General features: G+C 41.7%; 1 pseudogene; it reads right to left on the minus strand.

The window, feature by feature from the left end:
* Window positions 1-701: 701 nt before the first annotated feature.
* On the minus strand, window positions 702-3439 carry LOC129462856 (glyceraldehyde-3-phosphate dehydrogenase-like; annotated as a pseudogene).
* Window positions 3440-7403: the final 3964 nt, after the last annotated feature.

Raw genomic sequence — 7403 nt, forward strand, 5'->3', positions numbered from 1 at the left:
GAGCCAATTTTAAGGCAGTGTACAAATAACGCATGTCTGTAAAGCAATGAGATAGATGTTTCATGCTAGAAGTAAAAAACTAATAATATCTATACACACTTAATATACATAAAAGTCATAAAACTACTTATTTATTTAATTTTGCATTTAGTGTTTGCCCATCTCTGTTTAGGATATTGAATACCTATCTAAAAGTGATTAAAACTGAGTGAGGAACTCAAAGAGTTATAGAACAGTGAGAAAGAGAATCCAGTAATAAGAAAATGCATCTGGAGTAAAACTGGATGTACAGACTTCCCGGAAGGGGCATATATTTATGCTACCTCAGTGTGTTATTTGAGTAGATACGTAGTTAAACAGAAAGGATGTAAAATATCAGGCTGAAGGTAAAATGCCATTATGTTTATGATTTTTTTCTTTTGTTGAGTACAGGGGACTTTATTGATGGTACATGACAATGTGGGGGTCTCTAGGCTTCTCCCAATCTTCAGGGGGTCTGGTGTGGAAACTGTGTCGAAGGGAGAGTCTCAGCATGACAGGGACAGAATGTGGCAGGGACTTGCTAGCAGCTGAGGACCTCTTTTCCTGTTGTGTTCCCACTGGGGCTGATGGTCTAGGACAGTGTGGCAGGGACTTGCCTGCAGCTGAGGGCCTCTGTTTTCTTGTTGTGTTCTCACTGGGGCTGATGGCCTAGGGGGCTCTTACTCCTTGGAGGCCATGTGTCCCATAAAGTCTACCACCCTGTTGCTGTAGCCAAATTCATTGTCATATCAGAATATGAGCTTGACAGAGTGATTGCTGAGGACAATGCCAGCCCCAATGTCTAAAGTGGAAGGGTCGATGTCACTGTAAAAGTTGGAGGAGACAACTTGGTGCTCAGTGTAGCCCCACGATGCTCTTGAGGGGCCCTTCCGTGCCTCCTTCATTACCTTCTTGGTGTTACTATATTTGGCAGGTTTCTTTAGATGGCAGGTCAGGTCCACAACCAACATGTTGGCAGTGGGGACACAGAAGGCCATGCCAGTGAGGTTCTCATTCAGTGTGGGGATGACTTTGCCTTGGCAACACTAGTTAATTGCAGGGGTGATGTTCTGTAGAGCTCTATAGCTGTCATCCCAGTTTCCCAGAGGGGCTGTCTTCATCTTCTGGGTGGCAGTGATGGCATGGACTGTGGTCATGAATCCCTTCATGATGCCGAAGTTGTCATGGATGACCTTGGCTGGGGGTGCTAAGCAGTTGGTGGAACAGGAAGAATTGCTGATGATTGTGAAGTTGTTTTTCTTTTTCTCATGATTCACACCCGTCACAAACATGGGGGCATCAGCAGAAGGGGGAGAAATCATGACCCCTTTAAGTGAGCCCTAGTTTTTTCCAAGGTAGTGATGATGCTGGTGGATTCCACAACATAATCAGCACTGGCATCCCCCTGTTTGATTTGGATGGGATCTTGCTCCTGGAAGATGGTAATGGGATTGCCATTGATGACAAGCTTCCCACTCTCAGCCTTGATGGTGCGTGGAACTTGCCATGGGTGGAATCATACTGGAACATGTGGACCATGTAATTGAGGTCAATGAAGAGGTCATTGATGGTGACAATAACCACTTTGCTAGAGTTAAAACTGTCCTGGTGATCAGGCACCCAGTAAGGCCAAATCCGTTTACTCTGGCCTTCACTTCAACCTTCGTGTCTCAGGGACATGGCTGGCACTGCACAAGATGTGACTGTCTATAGAATGGGAAGGGCAGAAAGCCTATATTTATGATTTTTATATAATCGCATCAGCACGGAAGAACTATTGGTGCCTAGTATGCATCTTGCATATTTGGCATCCAAAACTATTGCTTGATTTGACTTCGTTTCAACCTAAAACATTTTTTTTGTAATATTAACATTTGGGGGAATTTATGCTCAGCTGCTCTTCAGAGAATAGAACACAGAGATGGTAGAATTGGTAAACGGTAAACTAGTGTGGATGAATCTTTTGTAATGATTGATTTTGTGTCACAGGGTGCCCAGATATTTGGTTAAACATTTTTTCTGTGTGTGTTTGTGAGAGTACTTCTGGATAAGATTAACATTTGAATTAGTAAACTGAGTATAGCCGATTGCCCTGCACAATGTCCCCAGACCTCATCCGATCAGTTGAAGATTGAATAAAAACAGAAGGCTGAGTAAGGAAGAATTCACTCTCTCTGCTTGACTCCCTTTGAGCTGGGGCATCAGTCTCCTCCTGCTTTTGGACTTGGACTGAGACTGAAATTTACACCATCAGCTCTCTTGCTTCTTGGGCCTTTAGACTTGGACTGGAGCTATACCATCAGCTCTCTTTGAGCCTGCTGACTTTCCTAGCTTGTAGATCTTAGGACTTGTCAGCCCTCATATTGCATGAGCCAATTCTTTATAATCTCTCTCTTTCCCCACACACATGCGTGCACATACACACACACACACACACACACACACACACACTAGTGGTTCTGTTCTCTGGAGAACCCTAATACACATTTTGGTATGGAGTCTAGAGGAACAGAATCTTAAGAATGAGCTTTCTGAATTGGTTCTGGGGTTTTGGAATTGGCTCTGTAATGTAATTGGATTTAGAGATTCTCATAACTCTATTTCCAGTAGTAAAGAGAGTATTGATAGTACATGTTGTGCTCTGGTGATAGCGATATACAAAATGGCACAATTTGATACTCTGAACCACTTATAGGAAGTAAAGATCTGAATGACTGTTTATATGAGACTTTCTAACATTTTTGGCAAACTAATGAGTATAATGAGATTGACTGGTTGCTCCTATTGCCACTAGACAAAGTGGGAAAAATAAAGGATGAGCTCAGGGATTTGAATATGATACAGATCAGTGTCCCAGAGGCTGATGGGTGGATCATAGGAATCTCTTAGCCTATTTACCTGAAAGGGTGCTTGTACCAGGTGTTAACAGACTGGGTGAGTAATCTGAGGGACTTGCTCTAATATTGGGAAAAATGAAAACATGAGGCCACCTTGGAAAGATTTTAAGAGCAGAGATAAGCTTTGTTCATCTTTGAAAAAATTGCACATCCATGGGCTTGGCACCTTTTTACTGGTGTGTGTTCAATAAAGTCTGGTTAAACTGGGCCACATTCTTGATGATGGAGCATTTCCCTTCCTGTTGAGGCTTTTCAATGGCAATAGAATTGCCTAGTAGCTGAAGAATGAGTGCTAAGGTGCAATGTTCTGGCAAACTGATAAGGAAAGTTTATTGATATAAATTTGCCTTACTCCCGAATAAGTATTTTTTAGCTGGCAGTGTTTTTTTTATTTTATAGCTGTCTTGACTACTAGCAAGAAACTCAGGGCATATAAATTCTAACTCGGTTTTAACGATAGGAGAGTACATAGCATCTCTTGGCCTCAGATCCCTCTCCTTCCATTTAAGTAGGATAATCATATTAACCAAATCATCAGGCTGTTATAAAATACATTTTAATAAAAATATCCCCATACCAAAGAATCCCTTTGGTGATTAATAAAAAGTTGGTATAATGAGATTGTAATCTGCAGCTCAGTAGGAGGGAGGGAACTACAATGGGAAGTATTGAGATTCTTCAACCCCATCCGGGAACAATTACAATAATAACCATGGTAACAATAATAATAGCAAAAAACCCAATAGTACTTGCCATTTATATTCCGTTGGAGCCAGAAATTCTATACAGAAGGAGGGTGGCACCCTAGTTGGAAGGAGGTAGTGAGGCTAGGAGACACCTTGTGGTTGAATTGGTATAGCACTTTACCTTCGATTGAGAAGATGACAACTGTTAGGATCAAAGAATGGAGATGGGCCGGGCGCAGTGGCTCACACCTGTAATCCCAGCACTTTGGGAGACCAAGATGGCGGATCACCTGAGGTTAGGAGTTTGAGACCAGCCTGGCCAACATGGTGAAACCCCGTCTCTACTAAAAATACAAAAGTTAGCTGGGTATGTTTGCGCACACCTGTACAGCTACTTGGGAGGCTGAGGCAAAAGAATCACTTGAACCCAGGAGATGGAGGTTGCAGTGAGCCGAGACCATGCCATTGCACTTCAGCCTGGGCAACAAGAGTGAAACTCCGTCTCAAAAAAAAAAAAGAATAGGGATGGGGCAGGTGAGTGGAGGTGAGGAATAGGGATGGGGGTGGCACATATCCGGCTACCTCAATCTTGTGAGCTGAACTTTTCTAAGCCAAGCAGGCACCTCACTACCAAATGAAAGACCCAGTGATGATTTTACATGCATATAATCCAGGCCTGTGCCTTTGACAGTCAGTTTTCTCTAAGAACTTTTCCCTAATGTTGACAGGATACCCAACTAATTATCTTTGGTCACTTAATTAATTAATTCCTACAAGAAATTTAACACCTGAACCCTCTTCTCACTCCCCACAAACTACTTCTTTTTTTTTTTTTTTTTTTTCTTGAGACGGAGTCTCGCTCTGTCACCCAGGCTGGAGTGCAGTGGCGCAATCTCGGCTCACTGCAAGCTCCGCCTCCCAGGTTCACGCCATTCTCCTGTCTCAGCCTCTCCGAGTAGCTGGGACTACAGGCGCCCGCCACCACGCCCGGCTAATTTTTTGTATTTTTAGTAGAGACGAGGTTTCACCGTGGTCTCGATCTCCTGACCTCGTGATCCGCCCGCCTCGGCCTCCCAAAGTGCTGGGGTTACAAGCGTGAACCACCGCGCCTGGCCACAAACTACTTCTTTATGGCTGATGCATGGTGCTTTGCCGTTTCAGAACTTGAAATAGTTTATTCACATCAATATACCTATTGCAGATATAATTCCTGTATAGTCTTTGTTCAAAGAAAGTATCATTTGTTCTTTAATTTCTGTTATGTCATTCTCTCACAGGGTGGTGCTAGCATATATAAGACTGAAACACCAAAGGCCTCCATGGAAGTTAATGAACTTCTGTGAGTGCACTTTATGTTATATAGGAAGTTGTTTGGTAGCAAGTAGCACATATTTGGGTGATAAGGGGTTAATATGCTTCCATCTACATAAAAGTTCAAAGTTTGATTATTATGCATTGCATATCAGGGTGGATGACTAGTTTTGATTTTGTCAGGATAAATGTGTTCTCCCTGCTCCAACCATTATGCCAAGGATGGCCTTATTCTAGAACCTCCTAATTCTGTTTTGAACATTCCTAGTCATCATTCCTAAAAATGAAATATTATATACTAGTACATGAGCTCATGAGAGCTTTCATAGCTGTAATTAAAGATGCATAAAAGGCATGTAACACTTTCAACTCAAGTCACATGCTGGTCTGTTTTATCAACTATTCTCAAAAGTTCTCCTGATTGGTGATTAAAAGTGGATTAACAATTCAAGTTTCTTTCTTCAGGATTATGAGTTGGATTCTTCAGCGGAGTATTTGAGCCATGCCTTGAGGCACATACTTCAAGTTGCTGCATCCAGTTTTAAACTCCAGAGTGAGCTTTACATATTAAACGTGCACATTTGTTTTCACATTTTTGTGCACTTTGCCAGTGGCACCCTCTCTAATTAATCATCCCGCGGGCTTAGAAAACTTCTGCCCAATCCTTTCTGATTTGTTAAAAGAAAAGAGAGAAGGTTTTAGTCTCAAAAAGGCCTTATCTGATAAACATCACATTATATGGATTTTTACATTTAAGTACATTTTCTTTTTAAATCTGGTGGCTTTCCCAAACTAGAAAGATGGAGTGTTTGCATACATCCACCATCCACCAACATCAGCAGAAAGAAAGCTTGATACAGTAAAGGAAAGAAATGGCTATTTAACAGTTCTTTTATTTTCCATTCAGATCACATACACTTTAACCAAATGAGGCCTCACAGCATGGAATCTGATATCATAGCAATGTTTTCAGGAAGCAATAATTGAATACTCCTCATTAAAATGGTTCATAAAAGAATCCTATTAAAACCAATACGAATTATAAACCTTGAAAATGCTGCTTTAAATTCCAAGAGGATGGCGAAGATCTGTGTCAGTAACAGTCTTCCTGTTCATAGAGTGATGTTGAAAATCTCATGGGCTAAAGTTTTCCAAGCCAAGCAGGCATCTCACTATCCAGTGAAAGACCCAGGGACTATTTTAAATGCATTCAATCCAAGCCTGTGCCTTTCACAGTCACTTTTCTCCAAGAATTTATCCCTAATCCTGACAGGATACTCAACCGAAAGGCTAATTATTTTTAATCACTTAATTAATAGATAATTCTTATGAAGAGCCCAACACCTGAACCCATCAAGTCCTCTTTGCATGGGCAAATCCAGCTGGTTTGATGCACTAATTTCACTAAATGAAAATTTGGACAAATTGTATGTTACTGCAAATAATGGTAAATGTATCCAATTCAAAAATAGTAATAAAAAAGTTTTTTTTGTTCCCTTTCTAATCACAGAGGCAGCTGTGGTAGGCCCCAAATGCACAGGGCATATGGCTCACCTCACCACCCCAGATGGTGCTACTGGCCCAGCCTTCCCAGCGTCCACCCTGGCAGTCTTTCCTCATTCCCTTTGCCCTCACACCGTCTCCTCAGCCTTCCAGCTGCTCTGCTATTGTAGGCTGCTCTTTCTCGACAATCTCCTCTTATTTTATGTGATGTCTCAGGAAGTTTCTTCTTCTCAGGGGTTTTCCAAGCTTCTTCCACACTCAGGTGCTCAGCCCTTTTTATGGTCTGGCTTCTGAAGGAGATCAAAATTCATATGGACAGGCATTTGTGTATTAGCTAAGAGTTGCTAATGCATTTCTTGATTATAAGTCTCAGAGAAATGGGATGAAAGATCTTAGATTTTTATACACTCTGGTTCAATGGTTTCTCAGCTTTTCTGATCTGAAAAGAATAAAGGACACCTTTTAGCTAAGCACTTTCTGTTTTATTTTTATAATGCCATGTAGTGGCTGTTATTGCCAACACAGTAGTCATTTAATAAACCCTGAATGTCTGTAGCATTTCTTCTCATTTATTTCAGTGAGTGCTGTTCTTTTCTGTGTTCATTTTTTATTTTTTTCCATGCAGTATTTCTTGCACCCTCTTATTACTCCTCAGCCTTTGGATTCTAGATCAGTGGTTCTCAAACTGCCTGCATCAGAACACCTAAAGGGCTTGTACAGCACAGATTGCTGGATCTCATTCCCAGAGTTTATTCATTGTTAGGTCCAGGTGGGCCAGGGAATTTGCATTTCTAACGTATTCTCAGGTGATTCTGCTGCTGCTGGTCCAGGCACAGCACTTTGGGAAACGCTGCTCTAGAGAGAAGAGAAACTAGAGGTTAAGTGTTTTAGCTTGAGGGTCAGTTGTAATCCCTGCTTCACTACCTTTCTAGCTGGGTAGTCTCTCAGCTGATAAAGCTCCCCCAAGTTCAGTTTCTTCACGCTT

This window comes from Symphalangus syndactylus, chromosome 2, assembly GCF_028878055.3.
Source record: "Symphalangus syndactylus isolate Jambi chromosome 2, NHGRI_mSymSyn1-v2.1_pri, whole genome shotgun sequence".
Lineage (NCBI taxonomy): Eukaryota > Metazoa > Chordata > Mammalia > Primates > Hylobatidae > Symphalangus > Symphalangus syndactylus.